This window comes from Cnephaeus nilssonii (assembly GCF_951640355.1).
Source record: "Cnephaeus nilssonii genome assembly, chromosome: 4".
NCBI lineage: Eukaryota > Metazoa > Chordata > Mammalia > Chiroptera > Vespertilionidae > Cnephaeus > Cnephaeus nilssonii.
In genome coordinates this window covers 41,834,967-41,855,104 of record NC_137075.1, presented here as the reverse complement: position 1 = coordinate 41,855,104, position 20,138 = coordinate 41,834,967, and the positions used below count along the sequence as shown (strand labels likewise).

Here is a 20,138-nt window from a genome sequence, read left to right as displayed (position 1 = left end):
TTCCATTTCCAAGGCAGCTATGTCCACCTGGGAAGCAAGGGCTGATAGATGATACAGCTATATGTCCTCCAACACAGAAACCTGGAGTTAAAGAGCTAGAAAATCCTTATAGATTATTTAACCAGATCTCCTATTTTGTAGGTAAGAAAATAGAAGCCCAGTGAGGAGCCAAGACTGGACTCCTGCATTTTGTTCTTTGCTTTTCACAATGCCATGAATAAGGGCCAATAGTCACTGAACCAATCAGACGCACAGCAATGCCCTGGGCTGAGACTGGAACTAGAATCACAGGCAAAAGAGCTTCCTCAGAAGTGTCTAGTCCACTGCCTTATTCCAGACAGGTATGCGCCTTCCAATGACTCAGCACTTATTGGGCTCCAAAAGTGTCAAGTCCACACCTATGAGGAAGATAATAAAATGCCTGAGACAGACATCATCCCACCCTTAAGATTCACAACCTAGCTAGGGAGGAGTCTCGTGTTCAAATAATTGCCATGCAGTGTGAGAAATGCATCCTCCTACCGTGGTGATGCTACCTGGGAGAGCAGAAAAGTTCTCACAAAGGAGACAAATGCGTTGGGTTTTGATGACTAAGCAGCTCATTAAGTGTACAGGTGTTGGGAAGGGCATTCCCACTTGGTCTTTTACTTTCAATGTGCAAACAATTACAATAGCACCTGCTGGAGGCGAAGCTGCACACCTGTGTCCGCTGGTGACTATCTTCTCATCACAACGGAAGATCCAGCTCCATGAAAGGTAGCCAAGGACTGTCCCAGGGAATCAAATGCCAGTTGCCCAACATCTTCCCTAATTTATTTGTTTTACACAAATTACTTCCAAGAGTCCCTCTTCACTTCCTTTACTGCTAGGACTGAGGTGGGCCTCGATAAGAGAAATCAGAATCTCAGATATGGGAGGTTTCATTCAGGGGATAAAACAAAACAAAAAAAAAAACACAAAACAAAGGTAAGTGGAAATGCTCTTAAATGAGAAACAAATGAGTAACTTCTCAAAAGAAACAGTGTTTTTACACAGTGGGCTGATTGGTTCTGCCAGGAAGCAGATGCCAAGACCGAGTTAGGAATCCAAGAGATTTATTGGCAGTGATACTTGTGAAAGACAAAGAGGAGAGAAAGCAGGAGTAGGTGGGGAAAGGCTTCAGATAATGACAGAGGTCTGAAACCTGTGAAAGGAAAGGAACCGGAGGGAGAACAGGGTAACAAGCTTAGGTGTAAAGATTGCCCGTAGTGAAGAAATGGCTGCTCCTTGTACTTGCTGAGCTCACTCATGACTAGGGCTGCTCGGTGAGAGATCTGGTCGAGAGCCCAGGCAGATTCCAAAAGAACTTTCAGCTGACAGCAGCCCTCCCAGCAGGTTCTCTCTCAGGGAGATCTGAGCAACACTTCTCCGTGGCTGCTGAACACATGCATCATCCTGGAGCAAAGAATTTAGAGGGGAATTTACTCCACTGATAGTTACTTATGTGTTTTAGGTGTGCAAATGTGTGAAGTAAACCCTGATCTTAAGATAACAGATTAAGGGTAGGCTCTGTTTATTAGTTAATTATTGACGTACCTGGAAGGAAAAACTCAGTCACTGGTATTTATGACTGGCCTGGGTTGAGGGTAAAGTATTACTCCTTAGCTCTCTAGAAACCAACTCTTTGGTTGAGCAAGTCTCTCAACTGTCCGATCACCAAATGAAAAGAAATATAGGTCAACATTCTCAGCCAGATAGATGGAATAGGGGAGGGAAAGAGGCATACAGTCATGCACTTCAGAATGTTTCAGACAGCAGCGGATCACATGTGTGATAATGGTACACCATGTAGCCTGGATGTGTAGTAGGCTATACCGTCTAGATTTTTGTACATGCACTCTATGATGTTCCCACAATGACAGAATTACCTAATGAGGCATTTCTCAGAATGTATCCCCATTAAGAGGCGGGTAACTGTAATCCACTAGACCTTGAGCACAATGAATACAGGAGCCCATCAGTCTTTTCCCTCAGTGAATGGCTATCTGCTCCCAGTGTCTGGCCTTCAATAAATATGGGATGAATGAATGAATGAATGAATGAGTGAATGAATGAACAGATGAATGTCAGCCACCACCTGCAGATAAAAGTTCTCTATTGCGAGGCGGCAGGATGGTGAAGCTGACTGCGGAGCTGATGGAGCAGGCGGCTCAGTACACCAACGCCGTGCAGGACCCGAGCTGGGGCTGGGGGGATATAACATTCCTGTCATGGAAAATCTGGTGCGACCTTACACCAGTTTGATGCTATTGCTTTTTCTGACAATGCAATCCGGAAACTGGATGGCTCTCCTTTGCTGAGAAGACTGAATGAAGACACTACTGGTGAACAACAATAGAAAATGCCGCACAGGCGAGGCGCTGGACCAAGCTCATTCTCACCAACAACAGCCTCGTGGAGCTGGGTGACCTGGACCTTCGGCGTCTCTCAAGTCACTGGCTTACCTGAGGATTCTAAGAAACCCCGTGGCAAACCAGAAGCATTACCCACTCTATGTCATTTACAAAGTTCCCCAAGTCAGAGTGCTGGGTTTCCAGAGGGTGAAGCTGAAAGAGTGTCAGGAAGCAGAGAACATGATGTCCAAGGACAAACGGGGTGCACAGCTCGCAAAGGGTATTGCCAGGAGAAGCAAAACGTTCAACCCAGGTGCTGCTTTGCCCGCTGACACAAGAAAGGTGTCCAGTCCCCGGGGCCATGGAAGCGATCAAGAACCCCATTGCGAACGCGGACGCTGGCGGAGGTGGAGCAGCTGAAGGGCCTGCCGCAGTCGGGCCAGGCTCGGGGCAAAGAGCGCCGAGCAGGCCCCTGCAACCCGACCCGGAGGAGGAGATGGAAGAAGACACCGTCCCCACGGGTCCTGAGCAGCGGGCCCGAGTGTCCGCGAGGCATGGGGCCCGGCCCGGGACAGGGTTCTGCTTTGGAACATGGAACAACTGTCTTGTTGTGTCAGCAAAGAGGGTTCCCAAGCATCGCTGAAGGGCTCCAAACTGCTGCAGGTCGTTTTTTAATACACGTGTTGAGATCTAAATGCCTGTTTTCCACAAATAGTAAAAATAAAGACCACCAGGTGCCTGGGCTGTGTGTGCAGTGGGTGTGTGTCCGCCTTTAAGCTGGAAATGCAGGAGGCATCGTTTCTGACCAGGCCTCCGTCCTCTGTAAAATGCTTGTATGTTTAAATCCTTAATAACTTGGGTTTTAAGTGTGTTGGGGGGGGAGGGGAGATTCTCTTTTGCACTTATCCCTTCCTGTGTTTAGTTTCTCAGACATATTTTGATATTGTTTCCTATATATTCTTTACACACCGTGCTGTATCCTTTGGGGTTTAGTGGTAGAGAGCAGAATCCTGTCTAGTAGTCGATGCAGGAAGAGGTTTATTTCAGGGTATTAAATGGCTTCTAGAGACGTTGGGAGGACTGAAGAAACAGACTCAAGGCTCAGCTGTCAGGAAAGCCTCCCTAAGCACTCTGCAGAACCCGCCCATCAAGGAAGCTGCCTCCGAACCAGGAAACTACCTTCACCAGAACTACAGGGCAGCTGCTGCCACCAGGATGCTGCCAAGACCAGGAATCTCCCACTGCTGCCAGCTCCAGTGACACCCCACCTGCTGGGTTATAAATGAATGCCCCGCGCTCTGCCTCTCAACACCCATGTGAGTGATAGACTCTGGAAAGGCCAGATGCCTCCATGTGCTTTTTGGCCCTCAGAAGCAGCGGAAGCAAGGCCCTTGCCCCATGCCTGTCTTCTGAAACTACGTGAGTGCCACCGGTGGGTAAAACTTGAATCACGTCCGGAAGCTAGCTTCCAGGGAGTTGAGAAAACGTAGTTTTTAGACTTCCAGCCTCTACAGAAGAAAAGAAAGCACTCTAGAAGGAGGGCAGAATGAATTGATGATCCATTCCACCATATCCCCCTTTGAGGAAACAAAGAGAAGGTCTTATCCTCTTATGTTCTATCAATGGCACCTTCAGGCCAATCCTAAGGTGGGGTGGGAGCCTCACTTGTGTTTAAAACAACTTTTGTGCATTTTCTATGGATATAGAAAAGCAGGAGTCATTGGTCATCAGTTGTCTTCCACCAAGGGACATTATCTGTGGGCTCTGTGGACACTCTACCCCATTCAGAACACCATGAGATCATTAATGTTGCCTTGTGATTGTGATTCTTGTGAGATCAAATAGTTAACAATCCTTAACTAGTTCATAGAAATCCCAAACCACAACTTCTAGGGTCCAGTTTTTGTGCTCTTCTGACATCTGTGTCTCCATGTAGAGAGTTCTAGTGCAATCATTATAAACTTTTGACATTACTCAGTAAAACATATTTATTGGACACTTGCTGTATGCCAAGCACTGTTTGCATACGTAATAGGTATGTTGAGTAAGTATGACTCATGATATACTCAAAACTGTTTATGTCCCTTAATAGTTTTTCAGTAGGTTAACCTTCCCTGCCCCTGAATAAAAACCCTGGCAGGCATTGTGGCTTTCTGCTCACTCCTGGTAAATAGAAGAGTACTGGAGTTACTTTAAGTCACAAAGACATTCTCACTTTGATTATAAACATGTCCAGTCCCATGAAATGATCAAGAGGCTGAACTTAGTATTAAATCCTCTCTCCTCAAGCCTGCCTCAGGCTGGAAGTCCACAGTCAGAAAGGAAGCTTGACATTTCAGCTCTTCTCTTCTTATCACAATCTTTCCCACTCCCTCACTGTCAGACGTAGAAGAGAGGAGGAGAGGGGAGAAGTGAGGGGAGAGGGCAGTACTTACTTGACTGGATGGCTGTGTGCTCTCTGGGCCTAGCATAAGGCTAATGCTAGTGTCCCTGGGTAGAACTCTTTCTCTTATAATTAGCTTTTATAGTTCTTCATGGGTCTCCTGCTAGACTCATCTCTCCTGCAGTCCCCTTTGACCAGGTGAAAACAATCTTTATTCTTGGTGGCCTCTTACAGCTCCTTCCTGATCCCCTGGGCATTGGACAGCATACCCCTGGCCCCTTTCAATGAAGGTTGTCCTCTCCTTTGGAGACAAGTCCTCTCCTATTGGGCTAACCAAAGATGGCCCACCTCATCTCTCTCCTAAGTGGCCTTCATCTAGTCCACAGAAAACAGGGCAATATATATGGCATCCTTGCCCTGAAACATACTTGATCTGGCTGAGGGGGGAATGAGTCTTTAGAGTTATTTCCTCAGTAAATCTGCAGAGTGTGGAGGTGTAGGATTTGTCTCCTACTCCCTTTGGTAACTGATAACTTTCATATTAGTGCCTCGGTGAAAATAGAGGCAGGAATGGTTCCATTGTAACATCCTGCCACACATGCCTTCTAATGTCATTTCACAGAGATTTGCCCTGACCCTCCCTTTGTATAGTGAGTTGTTCAGCAATAGAAATCATTCTTACATTGTTCTCTTCCATCATTATCCTTCCTTTTCACATTCTTCAGGATCCAGCTCATCTCCCACTCCTTTGATGAAGCATGAAGTCTTTCTAGATCTTTCTGACTGTTTAAAAATTCTCAGTTTCCACATGCTTCTCAGTCTTTCACATGTCCCTGTTGAGTTTGCCCTGATCAACCTGTATGCTCTCCAACACAATTGAGCTCCCTCCTTAGAGCTCCCTGAGGACCTTTATATACATCTATTACTATATTTTGTGTTGTTATTTTCCAACTGTTTGTCTTACATAGTACTAGTAGCCTAGGAACTCTTCAAGGGCAGTGCCCATGTTTTAGCCAACTCATACCTCTGGTCAACTCATACCATACTACTTAGTCAGCTTATACCTCTAGCACCATACCCAGTCCATCAAATCAACTCATCTTACATGCATTTATTGAACCACTACTACAGGCACTGAGGACACCATGGTGAACAAGACAGATGGGGCCTTTGCCTTCATGGCACTTGACAGAACCCAAGTACATTTGTGGAACCTCATTGAATCCCCCCTCACTCAGTTCCTGCTTTGTGCTTGCCCCCCCCCCCCCATGGAGAACAAGTGCATCCTAGAGAAGTGTCACAGTGAGATTCTCAACTACTTAACATGGAGGTCTAGGACACTTCTAAACAATTGCCACACTACTTCTGGAAAACTCTGACTTGATCTACTAATGTGGACTCACCCATTCAGTGACACAATTTCAAAACAAGGACTGATAAGTGTCCTGAAAATTCCATTATCGGGGAATATTTCATGCTTCGTGAGAAAGGTAATGCTCCCCACAAGGGATGTGTCCTTCCTCATGAATCACCTGTGCACACATGCAGTCCAGGACTCTCCAGCAATGACAACATGTCTGTGCATGCAGAGAGGGAGAAAAAAGGTGGGTACACAGCAAGTTTTCTTATCTTCACTTCTAATAAGAGAGGTTCTAGCTCATTGAGGTTCTAGCTTATGGGACTATTATTTTGTTGCACTTCTTTATGTGGGGGAGAGGGGAAAGGAAGGACAGTAACAACAAGTCAAATCATACCTGAACATTGGAGAATTGGAGATGAGGAATATCTGAGTCTGAATCTGTCAGTGCTAACAAATACTATGCATCAAGCTCATTGACATCAACAATCTCCTCATAAAAGGCGACCTACAGGTTATAGGACTTGGCAAGCCTTTTCTACCCAAAGACTATTTCTCCCCTCACTTTACATCACAAAGCAAGAAAATATCACCATGGAACTCAAGCTAAGGTAAATTGTCTCTAGAAGCTCTGTGTTTAGGTAGCCAGGTAGGACAATAGGCACCAAAAACTCCAGTAATGGTTGTTGACAACATAGGTTTCTGGGCCCTAAATATTTTTATCCAGAGAATACCCCAAACAGTATAGGATTTGCTATAGCTTTTGCTGGATTTGATATCAGATTTACTCTGCATAGGTTCAATTTGTTGAATGCCTGTACTTAATATCAAAGGACACAGGAGAGGGGAGACCTGACCAGGGAAAAGTTGACAGACCATATCCAGACTTTGGGTTGACACAGAAAAGAGCACGTGGAGGCAAAGCTGTGGGATCTGGGCCCTGGAGGAAGGGATCCCTCAGGAACACAAACTCCACATCAGATCAAAGCACAGGCTGCTGGGTCCTGAGAAGAAGTGGGGCAGTAGTCCTGTGTTCAACGAGGAGCTAGATATATGGCAATGACACACGTCACATTTTTCTGTTAAAATCTTTTTAGTTTCTCAGAATCCTTCCTGAGCTAAGACTGCTCTGTCCTTCATAAACCTTTCCTGTAAAAAAGGGTGTCAGTACCACAAACCAAATTGTGAGGCAGCTGAGCTGCTGACTTCCTGGAGGCCATCACCAAGCCCAAGGCAGGGCTCAGATTAGACGAAACTGTCTGTTCCAGTTGTCTTGACCCAACCAGCCAATCCAGTGCTTCCTTGTGAAAATGAGATATCACTTCAGCAAACACCAATGGTCCTCCCCTGTCATTTGGAGCTGGTTTTACTCTATGGCACTAACAGTAGAGACTAGGAGTAGAAATGAGACATTCTCAAAGCTAACTAGAGGTTACCTAGCTTTACCACCAGGACCAGCAGGAACACTGCTCCACTCAGCTTACAAGACACTGCTACAACAATAGGCCAAGACGATGCTGAGTTTGCAAATGTAAAATTTAAGCATGATAGTCTGCTTCAGTAGTTCTCCTCTTTGGACCTGCTGCTCCTGTTTCATATGTCTCATTATTGCAAACATCCCTCCTCTGCCACCCCCCAACAGATGCCATGGAAAGTCCACATTTCCTGCATTTGTTCCTCCTGGCCCCCCAGTCTGGAATGTTCCCAACCTTTTATCTCTGTATCTCACACCTTCTAAGATCCAGTTCTAATTTTCAACCTTCTATCAAGGCACACTTGGTTATTCTGAACTCCAGAAATCCCCACTACACTTGTCATCTATAGTGGTGGTTCCAAAATCTGAAGCAAAGCAAAACTTTTTGATGAGCTTTTTAAATATTTATTATCACTTTCTTCAGACTGTCTATATTTGAAATTTGGGGAGTGAGGTTGGGAAATCTGCCTTTTAGGTTTATTTGTTTGTTGTTTAATGTTCCCATAAGCCCTCACGTAAGAATCATTGGTCTATAAAGAGCCAAGTCATGTTTGACATATACTATCATATTGTTTTTCACTTGTTTTGAGTTTTCTGATTTTTTATTGAATTTATCGGGGTGACATTGGTCAATAAAATTATATAGATTTCAGGTATATAATTCTGTAATACATCATCTGTATATTGTATTGTGTGCTCACCACTCCAAGTCAAGTATCCTTCTATCACCATTTGTCCCCCCTTTACCCTTTTTTACCTCCCCTTACCCCCCTTTCCCTTTGGTAATAACGATATTATTGTCTGTGTCTATAGCCCTTTGGAAGACAGTTTGGCAGTGTCTTATAAAACTAAGCATACTCTTACCATATGATCTTGCAATCACATTTCTTGGTATTTATTCAAATGAGTTGAAAACGATGTCCACACAAAAACCTGAACGTGGATATTTATATCAGCTTTATTCATAATTATGAAAACGTGAAGCAACCAATGTGTCCTTCAGTGGGTGAATGGATAAATTGTTGTACATCCAGACAATGGAATATTACTCAGTGTTAAAAAGGATGTCATGAAAAGACATAGAGGAAACTTAAATGCATATTGCTAAGAAGCCAATCTGAAAAGGCTTCATACTGTATAATTCCAACTACATGACATTCTGGACAAGGCAAAACCATGGAGACAGTAAAAAGATGGGGACTTATCAGGGGTTGGGTGGAAGGAGAAATGAATAGATGGAGCACAGAGGATGTTTAGGGTAGTGAAACTACTCTGTATAATACTATAAAGATGGATACATGTCATTGTTAATTTGTCCAAACCCATAGAATGTAAAACACTAAAGTGAACCTTAATGTAAATAGTGGACTTCGGGTGATGATAATGTGTCAATGCAGGTTCATCAATTATAATAAGGTACCACATTGGAAGATATTGATAATGGCAGAGGCTGTGCATGTGTGTGTATGGATGGGGAGGTATGGATATGGGACATCTCCATGTTTTATGCTCAATTTTTCTGTGACCCTAAAACTGCTCTAAAAAATAGTATATTTTTTTAATGGGGAGAAAGTTAGTTATCCCTGTGACATTACTATCCAGCCTCACTCTAGTGAGGGAGGGTTATGATGGGATGCAGAGATGATGGAATCTTATAAAAGGAAATTAAGTCAAGTCAGGCCTTAGAGAACTGAAAAAACATCCAAAATAACCTCTCTAATAAAATGGTAATATGCAAATTAACCATCACTCTGCTACATAAGCCACGCCCACCAGCCAAGCCACACCCACCAGCCAATCAGGGTGAGTATGCAAATTAACCCCAATCCAAGATGGCTATAGCCACAGAGAGCAAGGTTTCCTAGGTAACAGAGGAAGCCAAGCTTTCCAATAGCCGTTGCAGGCCTAAGCCTCCACTCAAGCTACAAAGTTTCAATTATAAAAGGTAAATAAATTCAAACAAATGGTGGTAGAATGGAGCTTGAGAGAGCAGGCCAGGGTTGCCGGCGGCAACAGGGGAAGCAAAGCTTTCCACACACCCTGGCAGGGCTCACCCGCTTAAGGCTACAAAGTTTCAATTGTAGAAGGTGAATTAACTGCCACAGAAATGGCTGCCGGAGCCCCAGGCTTGGCTCCGCTCCAGGCTACAAAGTTTCAATTGTAGAAGGAAAATAAATTCCAGATACCAGGGCCTCCCCTTGGGTTGCCAGGGGGCGTGGCCGGCCTGCAAACCACCACAGGCCCCTCACTCAGGCCACCCCACACCCCAAGGGAACCCCCACCCTTATCTGTGACACCCTTCAGGGCAAACCAGCTGGCCCCCACCCCTGTACCAGGCCTCTATCCTATGTAATAAAAGAGTAATATACAGATTGATCATCACTGCAACACACAATATAGCTGCCCCCATGTGGTTAAAGATCCTGCCCCCATGTGGACACAAGATGGCCACCATAAGATGGCCAGAAGGAGAGGGCAGTTGGGAGGCACCCGGCCTGCAAGGGAGGGCAGTTGTGAGGGACCAGGCCTGCAAGGGAGGGCAGTTGAAAGGGACCAGGCTTGCAAGGGAGGGCAGTTGGAGGTGATCAACCCTGCAGGAGAGGGCAGTTAGGGGTGACCAGGCTGGCAGAGGAGGGAAGTTGGAGGCAAACAGGCTGGCAGGGGAGCAGTTAAGCATCAACCAGGCTGGCAGCGGAGTGGTTAGGGGGTGATCAGGCTGGCAGGCAGAAGCGGTTAGGGGCAATCAGGAAGGCAGGCAGGCAAGCAGTTGGGAGCCAGCAGTCCTGGATTGTGAGAGGGATCCCAGATTGGAGAGGGTACAGGCTGGGCTGAGGGACAATCCCCCGCCGTGCACGAATTTCGTGCACCGGGCTTCTAGTTATTAATAATTATGATAACAGCTATTACTTTGTGAGAGCTGATTATGTGTCAGGCACTGTGGGAAGCAATTCACCTGACAGAGATATCGTCATCCCCACTTTAAAGATGAAGAAATTGAGTCCTGGAGAAGTTAGGCAATTAGTCCATGTTCACAAATGACAGAGTCCAGATTCCAACCTGGGCCTATCAGACTCCAGAGGCAGAGTGTTTGTCTTTCTTTCTTGGCATCATGTGGCTCTGTCTTTGCGCTGCTCTCTTAGTAGACAAACTCCCTCTATTTTACCATCTAGTTACACACGCTCCCGCAATGCTGCCTCATCCCTAGAGCTTTCTTTCAAGGAGACTCTTATCTTTATGACCCCTAATTCAAATTCTTGAGAAAATAGGACTATTCAATAAATTGGCTGACTTTGAGACAGGTATCCATCCAGAGTCCAATCAGCCATAACCAGGAGTGTTACCCCAGAATTATAGGTAGTATAGGCAAATCGCCTGAGGTGTCCTTCATACCAGGACATCACTGACTATCCTTGAAACCAGAACCCTGGAGTAGGCATTGTTAAATTGCTACTTTTCACACATGTAGAATCATGTGTGGTAATAGTATACCCCTATGGAGCTATTATGAGATTTAAAGTTATTCTATGTGAAATGCATAAAACAGTGTCTAGCACATGGCCATTGCTATGAATAGCATTATTATTCAAGCTGCACTGCAACCACTTTGGCTCTGGCTTTTCAGTATGCTATTCCCTTGACTCCCAACTTAGCTTCTTTGCCTTGACTCATCCCTTTCAAAAGCATGTGCCTCAACAATTGCCCAATTTAGCCATCTCTACAAACTCATTCTTTTCTAGTTCAGATTTGATAACACCCTTAGACAGCAAAGGTAAATAATTCCAGGTCTGAAAATGTCCAGGGCTATTCCAATGCTTGCCTTTATCTTTGGGAATATAGTTTCAAAACCAGATTTTTAAAGAAAGTTGAGGTCACAAAAGTGATAGCCATTTGCACGATATCCCTAAATAATGCTACCACGGCAAGCTGGGAATTTAAATATTTCCAGAGGATTGCTATGAGCGTTGGTATAGCTCTAGAATCAAATTAAGCAGTGCATTCAGACTTTTGTTGGTTTGATAGACAATAAAGAGCAAAGAGAGGCATCACTGCCATGAGGCATCATCCAAATAAAATGAAGTTTCTTAACCCATATATCACAACAACCACCAACTTACATTTGTTTATTTAAAATTTCTCATTTGATTATTCCCAACTCTTGTGTCACGATACTCTGAGAATAAGCTTAGAAATTACTGCTCACCAGATGGTCCCTCTTGGTTTATAATACACACTAGAGGCCCGGTGCACGAAATTCGTGCACGGGGTTGGGGTGTCCCTCAGCCCAGCCTGCACCCTCTCCAATCTGGGACCCCTCAAGGGATGTCCGACTGCCCGTTTAGGCCCAATCCTGGTGGGATCGGGCCTAAACGGGCATTCGGACATCCCTCTCACAATCCAGGATTGCTGGCTCCGAACTGCTTGCCTGCCTGCCTTCCTGATTGCCCCTAACCACTTCTGCCTGCCAGCCTGATCACCCCCTAACCACTCTCCTGCCAGCCTGATCAATGCCTAACTGTTCCCCTGCCAGCCCAGTCATCACCAACTGCCTTCCCCTGACAGCCCGGTCACCCCCAAATGCTCTCCCCTCCTATTACCTCTTTAGTAGATAGGGTTTTTTTCTTTAACATATTGGACTGTGTACCTGCCGTGGTCTTCACAAACGAGTAAAAAATGTAAACCCAAACTAAAAGTGTCATAAAATAAACTTAAACAGGAATTTCATGAGACCTTAGAAAGGTGATATGATGTGGTTGTTTCTTTCTTTTTTCTTTCTTTCTTTTTCTTGATGTTTCAACTTTTGTCCTTTCTTTCTTTTTTCCTTTTATTCCTTTTCTGTCCTCTCTTTCTCTTAACTTTTCCGTTGGTAGAATTGTCAGTACTTGAATCTGTCTTGCTTCCAGAAGACAAAGAAGAGGGAAACACACAGTCATCTAAAGAAAAAGATGATCTATGATGGGATCGGTGGTGTTTCTGGTTTTGCTCTTTTCCCGGTTTGATTGTCATTTCTGCCGGCCCCGGCATCTTCAGGACTTGTGCATGGGCACTTCTTATTCATGTCTACAAAACCTCCCTGCCTTGGTGAAAACTGTAGGGGAAAAGGCCTTCCTGGGTGGGCTCAAGCCCTGCCCAAGGTGCTGAGGAACCAGGGTGGGGAGCACTCTGCACCGCCGCTGCAGAGCCAACCTCCGGACCTCGGGGTACTCTCCAGTAATGTAACTGCAATCTCCAGGTTTGCCTTCAGAAATTAGTTGTAAGTTACTTCCGATGTGAAACCCTACCTCAGACATTTCCATGTGGTTCCTAAAGATTTTAAACAAAACCCATTTACCTCCCTAACCTGGTCAGAACTTTCTACCCAATGGGAGAGGTTTGCTGGGCAGCATCGCCCAGATATCACCGCCCATCTGGAATCACTCGGCTGGCGGCAAGGGAAGTTCCAAGGCTATAGTGTGTGGGGGGGATCACTCCATGGGGGTGCAGCCTGACACCCCAGGCTGCCTCTTGGAGGGAATAGCTCTGGGGGGCACGGCTGCCTCCCAGGCCTACACCCCCCAGCTGCAGATGGGAGCTGATCTCAGAGGGGGCAGGGTGGGGGAGTGGGGAGGGAGGTATATAGGCAGCCTGGGTCTCCCAGGCCCACAGCCCAGGCTGGGACAGGCAGCAGATGGCTCCTGCCATGCACGGGAACCTCGCAGGCCCAATGCCCAGGCCACTGTGGGCAGCTGATCACGCCGGCCTTGTGCAGTCGCCTCCGAGACCCACAGCCCGGGCCTCGGCAGGCAGCTGATTGTGCACGACTTGCACAATGTAACTGCAATGTCCAGACCAGACCCACGGCCCCCCAGACCCACGGCCCGGGTCCAAGCAGGCAGCGGATCAAGGCGGCCCTGCGCAGCGCCTCCCAGACCCACGGCCCGGGTCGCGGAGGGCAGCTGATCAAGGCAGTCAGTCTCGGAGGGCAGCCGATGGAGGCGGCCGTGCGCGGGCGCCTCCCAGACCCACGGCCCGGGTCGCGGAGGGCAGCCGATGGAGGCGGCCGTGCGCGGGCTCCTCCCAGACCCACTGCCAGGGTCCAGGAGGGCAGCCGATGGAGGCGGCCGTGCGCGGGCTCCTCCCAGACCCACGGCCCGGGTCGCGGAGGGCAGCCGATGGAGGCGGCCGTGCGCGGACGCCTCCAGACCCACGGCCGGGTCGGGGCATGAAGCTGATCATGGCGGCCGAGCGCGGGCGCCTCCCAGACCCATGGCCAGTTTCAGGGCTAGAAGAGGATCTGGCTGGAGGGCAAAGCCGCCTCCTAGGCCAACAGGCTGGGCTGCTCGCTGCCTTCTCTCAGCGGCAGCCTTCCCTGGGACTGGGGGACTCCTGCGGGCCTGAGAGGACTGGGCGCCGCCATCTTGTGTCTATGGGCGCCGCCATTTTTGTCGCGGAGTGATGGTTAATTTGCATATTACTCTATTATTAGATAGGATTAGCTTATTAAAGGCCCTGAGAAATTCTACCTAATTTTTAGCTAATTTATATTAACCCTGTATTCCTCCAACTTTATTTGACCATAAAACTCTTATTGTGTGTGATATTTATTAATATCACACAGAGGAATATTCTTTGGAAAACATTTTAGACTGCATTAAAAACAGTTATTCAGCCCTAGCCAGTTTGGCTCAGTGGATAGAGTGTCGGCCTATGGACTCAAAAGTCCCAGGTTCGATTCTGGTCAAGGGCACATGCCTGGGTTGCAGGCTCAGTCCAACGTGCAGGAGGCAGCCAGTCAATGATTCCCTCTCATCATTGATGTTTCTATCTCTCTCTTCCTCTCCTTTCCTCTCTGAAATCAATAAAAATATATTTTTTAAAAAAAACACACACACAGTTATTCAGTGACATAAGTGAATTACCTTTAAAAAAAGTGCTTTAACTAAAAAAAAATTATTCTACTTTGCCTGACAAAAGTAGTTTCTTAGGCCTAAACTAATTTCTGGAAGTCATACTAATTCTAGGAAAGTATTCTGGGCATGCTGTTAGGAGGCATATAGGAGAGACGAGACTTGAAAGAATTGAAGTAGGCTTTAGGGGCACAGATAAATATAAAAATAGAGCTTCTGTCTCCAACCTCCAAGTGGCAGGGAAACTCCAGGTGGCCATCTGTCCTCGTGTGTTCTCTCTACCTCCACAGCTTTCCATCATCTAGGCCTGGGTCAATCGTGTGGGTGAGATATTTCTCCTTTCCTTTCTCATCTCGTGGCTTTCCCCACAAAGAGAACTTTCTCTAATCCTCTAAGAGAAATCTTTGGCTTCCAGGAGATCAGCATCTTATACATAAAGTAGGAAGGTCACCCTGTGGTTGCCAGGAACGATGATGGTGGCATTAGGGAAAAGGGAATGCAATTTGCATGTCTTTCAAAAACCTCTACCAAGCACTAGTTTCCCAACAAATCGAAAGTCACTGCATAACCAGAGAGAGCCCTTTCATTCTTAAGCCACTTTCTCAGACCTTCTTGTCAGTGGCTACAGCTCCCCAATTAACGACTACAGCAACTTCTCTTGAAAGAATTAACTGTGCCTCTTCTGAACTCCAACCCTTTACATCCAGCTTAAACTCATTGAACCAGGTTGCCAACTTCCCGCACGCGTTTGCCGCTTGGGGAAACACCTGAGCTTCCCTGCCTCGGGCCGGTCCCAGGAGCAGGAGTGTTTTAAGATGTTTCCCTCCTCTGTGGCCTCACTGAGCCTGGGGACAGCTGAGGAGACTGGCTGCTCTCCGCAACCTTCTGTTTTCCTTCCCACACGAGCCAGCATGGCCTTGGCCTCTCAGAGACATGGCTCTTCCTCAGGTTCTCAGCTCTACCGTTTCTTCTTTACTGTCGAGCAGTTCTTCCAGGAAACAGTCTCAAGACAGCACACCCAGAGGTCGGCTGGCAGGCTGTGGACGTCACTTCCTTCAATGGCCAGCTTCTCCCACAAGCAGGGAATGTGGTTATTCTCAGAGGTTTCCCCAGAGTCAGAGGGGTGAGCGCCTGCCTGAGTGCCAGCTGGGTAGTGGATATGGGGGTCCACAGCCCCCTTCCACCTCCCTTGCCTCCTCTGCTATCTCCTGGGCCCTGAAGCAGATGCTCCCCAACAAGATAGAGTGCTCCTCACAGTTCCTCTCTGAGAACTTGGGCCCTGGAGCAGGAACCGCCCACTCCATCATTTGGTCAGAACTGCACGGCCAACACCAAGCACTTGTTTTTTAAAATATGGTTTTATTGATTTTTAGAGCGAGAGGAAGGGAGAGAAATAGAGGGATAGAAACATCGATGAGGGAAACATCATTGATCAGCTGCGTCCTGCATGGCCCCTTCTAGGCATGTGCCCTGACCTAGAATCAAACTGTGACCTCCTCGTTCACAGGTCGACGCTCAACCACTGAGCCACGCCAGCCAGGCAACACAGAGCACTTTTGAGTCACCTTTCTGCAAAGTCCACTGTGCTACCCTCAGAGCAAGAGCAAACTTAACTTTCTAAATATTGCAGAATAAAAGATTCTTCTTGAAGTTAACCACCCATGACAGAAAAAAAGCACCCCGCCTCAAATGAGTCCCCTTCTTAGCTGCATGTGATGCCCTTGGTACCATTTATATCACTCTACTTGAGTTAAAATGGCTGGCACTTTTCTTAAAGGTTAAGACTAACACTTTAAAATAATAAATATTATTATTTTAATAATAAAATCAAACACAGGTGAAATGTACATAAGTGCTTTATAATATTATTGACATATTTTTAAAATTTTGATTGACTTTAGGAGAGGAAGGGAGAGAGAGGGAGAGAGAAAGTGACATTGACTCGTTGTTCCACCTATTTATGCATTCATTGGTTGATTCCTATATGTACCCTGACCAAGGATGGAGCCCACAACCTTGGCTCATCGGGAAAAAATGCTCCAACCAACTGTCCTATCTGGCCAGGGCAATATGGTTGATACTGTATAAAATAATATTAGTAACCTCACATAACAATGTTATTATCTCCATTTTACAGATTAAAAAACTGATGAGGAGAAGGGTAAAGTACATTCCCTTACAGCCAGTATAGTGAGTGGGAGGGCTGGTTTTACTTTTTCCTCCCAGGCTCTTTGTCCTTGTGTCCCCTTCACTGAGAGGCGTTACTCCCTCTGGAAAAGACTGTCTCTCTCTCGCTCGCTCTCTCTCTCTCTCTCTCTCTCTCTCTCTCTTCCTCTCTCCCTCTCACACATACACACTGTTAAAGTAAAAAATTATTCTGACATTTGTTAAAACATTAAGGAAGACTTCGTTGAAGACTACTGCAGTAGAGGTATTGTAGTAGGGAAGAGAGATTGAGCTCAACTCCAAACACAGCAAGGACAAGTGGGGGTTTATAGCCAGGAAGCAGAGGGAGGGGGTCGGTAGGTGGAAAATTACTAAGAAGAGACATTAGGGTAGGAGGATTCTTGCTGAACTGGCCTAAAAGGATTCTTGCTTAAGGCAGGCCAAGCACTTAGATGTCAAAGGTGGTTGATGAAGATCTTGATCAGATATCAGTGGTGAAGGGATTCTTCCTAAAATGACTTAGCAGGATTCTTGCTAAAACTGCACTAAACAAACCCAAGACAGGACAAGGTCCAAAGTCAGAGGGCTCATAGAGGGCTGACTAAAGTTTGGTCAGGGTGAGAGTTTTTATCAACACACACACACACACACACACACACACACACACACACATACCACACACACACCACACACCACACACATACACACAAACACACACACACACACACCACACACAAACACACACACACCACACACACCACACACACCACACACACCACACACACACCACACACACACACACACCACACACAACACACACACACCCCACACATACCACACACGCACACACCACACACGCACACACCACACACACACCACACACACACACACACGACACACACACACACACCACACACACACACCACACACACACACCATACCACACACACACACACCACACACACCACACAAACCACACACACACCACACACACATCACGCACACACACAACCACACACCGCACACACACACACCGCACACACACACACCACACACACACCACACACATACCACACACACACACACACACACCACACACACCACACACACACCACACACACCACACACATACACATACCACACAAACCACACACACACCACGCACACACACAACCACACACACACACCACACACACACCACACCACACACACACACATACACACACACACAACCACACACACACCACACACACACACAGACACCACACACCACGCACACATACAACCACACACACACACAACCACACACACACCACACACACACACACACACACACATACACACCAGGTTTGCCCTCTGACAGCCCCCTCCCAGTCTTATTCCTTTTCTAAGAAATTGAGTTCTGAACATTGCCTCCCCCTTGCTCTACCGATATATCCTTGAGCCCTAGGATGACAACGGATACGCTGAGCAGCATTCTCCTTTTCTTGGAACGCCCTGAGAAAGTGCCAGGTGGTGGGAAAGGCACATCAGAACAGCCATCCAGGCCCAGTCACTGGCACCAGCTGGTCAGTGGAGGAGCTGTGGGAGGCAGGGAAGTCAGCCAGTGAGCTGCCCAGTGCGGGTTTCAAGGAGAACTAAGTGCACATTTTAACTGGTTTTCAACCACATAACAATGTTGCAAGGGGGAAAATTAGTGCTACCTGGTGTTTTCTGCCATGATTCAAAGGATGTTTAGCATCCCTGCAGATTTAAGCACAAGGAAAATTCTGAAAAAACTTTGAAATGAGCAAGCTGATTATTGAGTATCCTTCCCATGGAAGGCTAGTGTCTGGAGGACTCTCTCAGGGGTGTCTGATGCATTGGAGGTCTGAGCCTTTCTTGGTCTTCAACTATTTTGCAACTCTGTGGAGACAGACTTCAACTTGTGGAGAACTGATAGCGATGCAAATGATTTCTGTCCATAAAAAAGCAAATAAATTTTGTCCTGTGAAATTGCAATTAATCTCCACCTGTGAAACAGGCTGTTTTTGCATCTATTAGCAAATTAAAACCAGTGTTTCTGATTGCCTACGTAAATTACTGGTTTCTGGCTTTTTATTTGAGCTAGTTCAGTGGTCGGCAAACTCATTAGGCAACAGAGCCAAATATCAACAGTACAACGATTGAAATTTCTTTTGAGAGCCAAATTTTTTAAACTTAAACTTCTTCTAACGCCACTTCTTCCAAATAGACTCGCCCAGGCCGTGGTATTTTGTGGAAGAGCCACACTCAAGGGCCCAAAGAGCCGCATGTGGCTCTCGAGCCGCAGTTTGCCAACAACTAGCTGTTAGTTGTAATTTCTTATTAGTTTTCTCAATATTCATGAGTTAAATCAAATATTTGACATGTCTTCTTTCTACGTTTGTATGAGTCATAGTTTTATCTTTTTAGAAAATTACTCTGTAAGGATAGAGATTCCACAATTTGGTAGCTAACAATAAAATCTTTCTCCCTCCTCTGTTCTGGGCTATCACCTAAAATTAGACCAGATTCTACATCATACTGACTCTCAAAAAGAGGCAGCTTTAACAGTAAATAAAGTTTAAGAAGTTTCCTTGCAAGGGGACTAAGACTCCTAAGCCATCTTTAACTCGTTGGTAGAGACACCTGGAGCACTGAAGAGAGCAAGAGATAATTCTAACTTATATTACATAAGTTACTTAAGAATTGGGGTTCCTTTAGTATTTGTATATAGTCCTTACTTAACTATTCTTGCTTTTGTTGCTTGTGCTTTTAGTGGCATATACAAGAAATAATTCCTGAGACCAGTGGAATATTACTTGGCCTTTAAAAATCAGGAAATCCAGCCACATGTGACAACATGAACGACCCTGGAGGACATTATACTAAGTGAAATAAGTCATCACCGAAGGACAAATACTGCATGGTTCCACATAGATGAGGTATCTAACATAGTCAAACTCATGGGAACAGAGAGTCAAATGGTGGCTGCTAGGGGCCAGAGGGAGGGCAAATGGGTTTGCTGGGAAATGGGTATGAAGCTTCAATTACATAAAATATAAGATCAAGAGATCTGCTGTCTGACATTGTGGCTACAGTCAACAATACTGTGTTGAACACAAAAAAGTTTTGTTAAGAGAGTAGATCTCATTTTATATGTTCTTGCTATAATTAATCAATCAATTACAGTAACAGACAATAAACTTGCAAAAAGGAAAAAAATACAATTGGGGACTCTCTAGATCCCAACCTTTCTCCAATATATTAGCTCAATCATAATATACCAGACGTGGCTATAAAGCTCCGAGGTGGGCCCCGACATTACTGCGCAGCGATCCGCTCCACGCTGCTGATTTTTGGTCTCCTTTAACCTGCTTCACGTGAGAAAGAAAGGACCAGAGGCAGGGAGCAGTGGGCCACACACCACACACAGCTGCCCGACTTCCCACGCCTTGCTTCTCCCACGGCCCCTGCCCCTCACTACCGACAACAGCAGACA

The 20,138-nt window shown here is 46.1% G+C and overlaps 1 pseudogene across 1 annotated transcript; it reads left to right on the top strand.

Moving 5' to 3' along the window:
• The first annotated feature begins 2,151 nt into the window (after window positions 1-2,151).
• On the top strand, window positions 2,152-3,015 carry LOC307098255 (U2 small nuclear ribonucleoprotein A'-like; annotated as a pseudogene). The gene has a single exon. The product of its transcript is annotated as a U2 small nuclear ribonucleoprotein A'-like (transcript).
• Window positions 3,016-20,138: the final 17,123 nt, after the last annotated feature.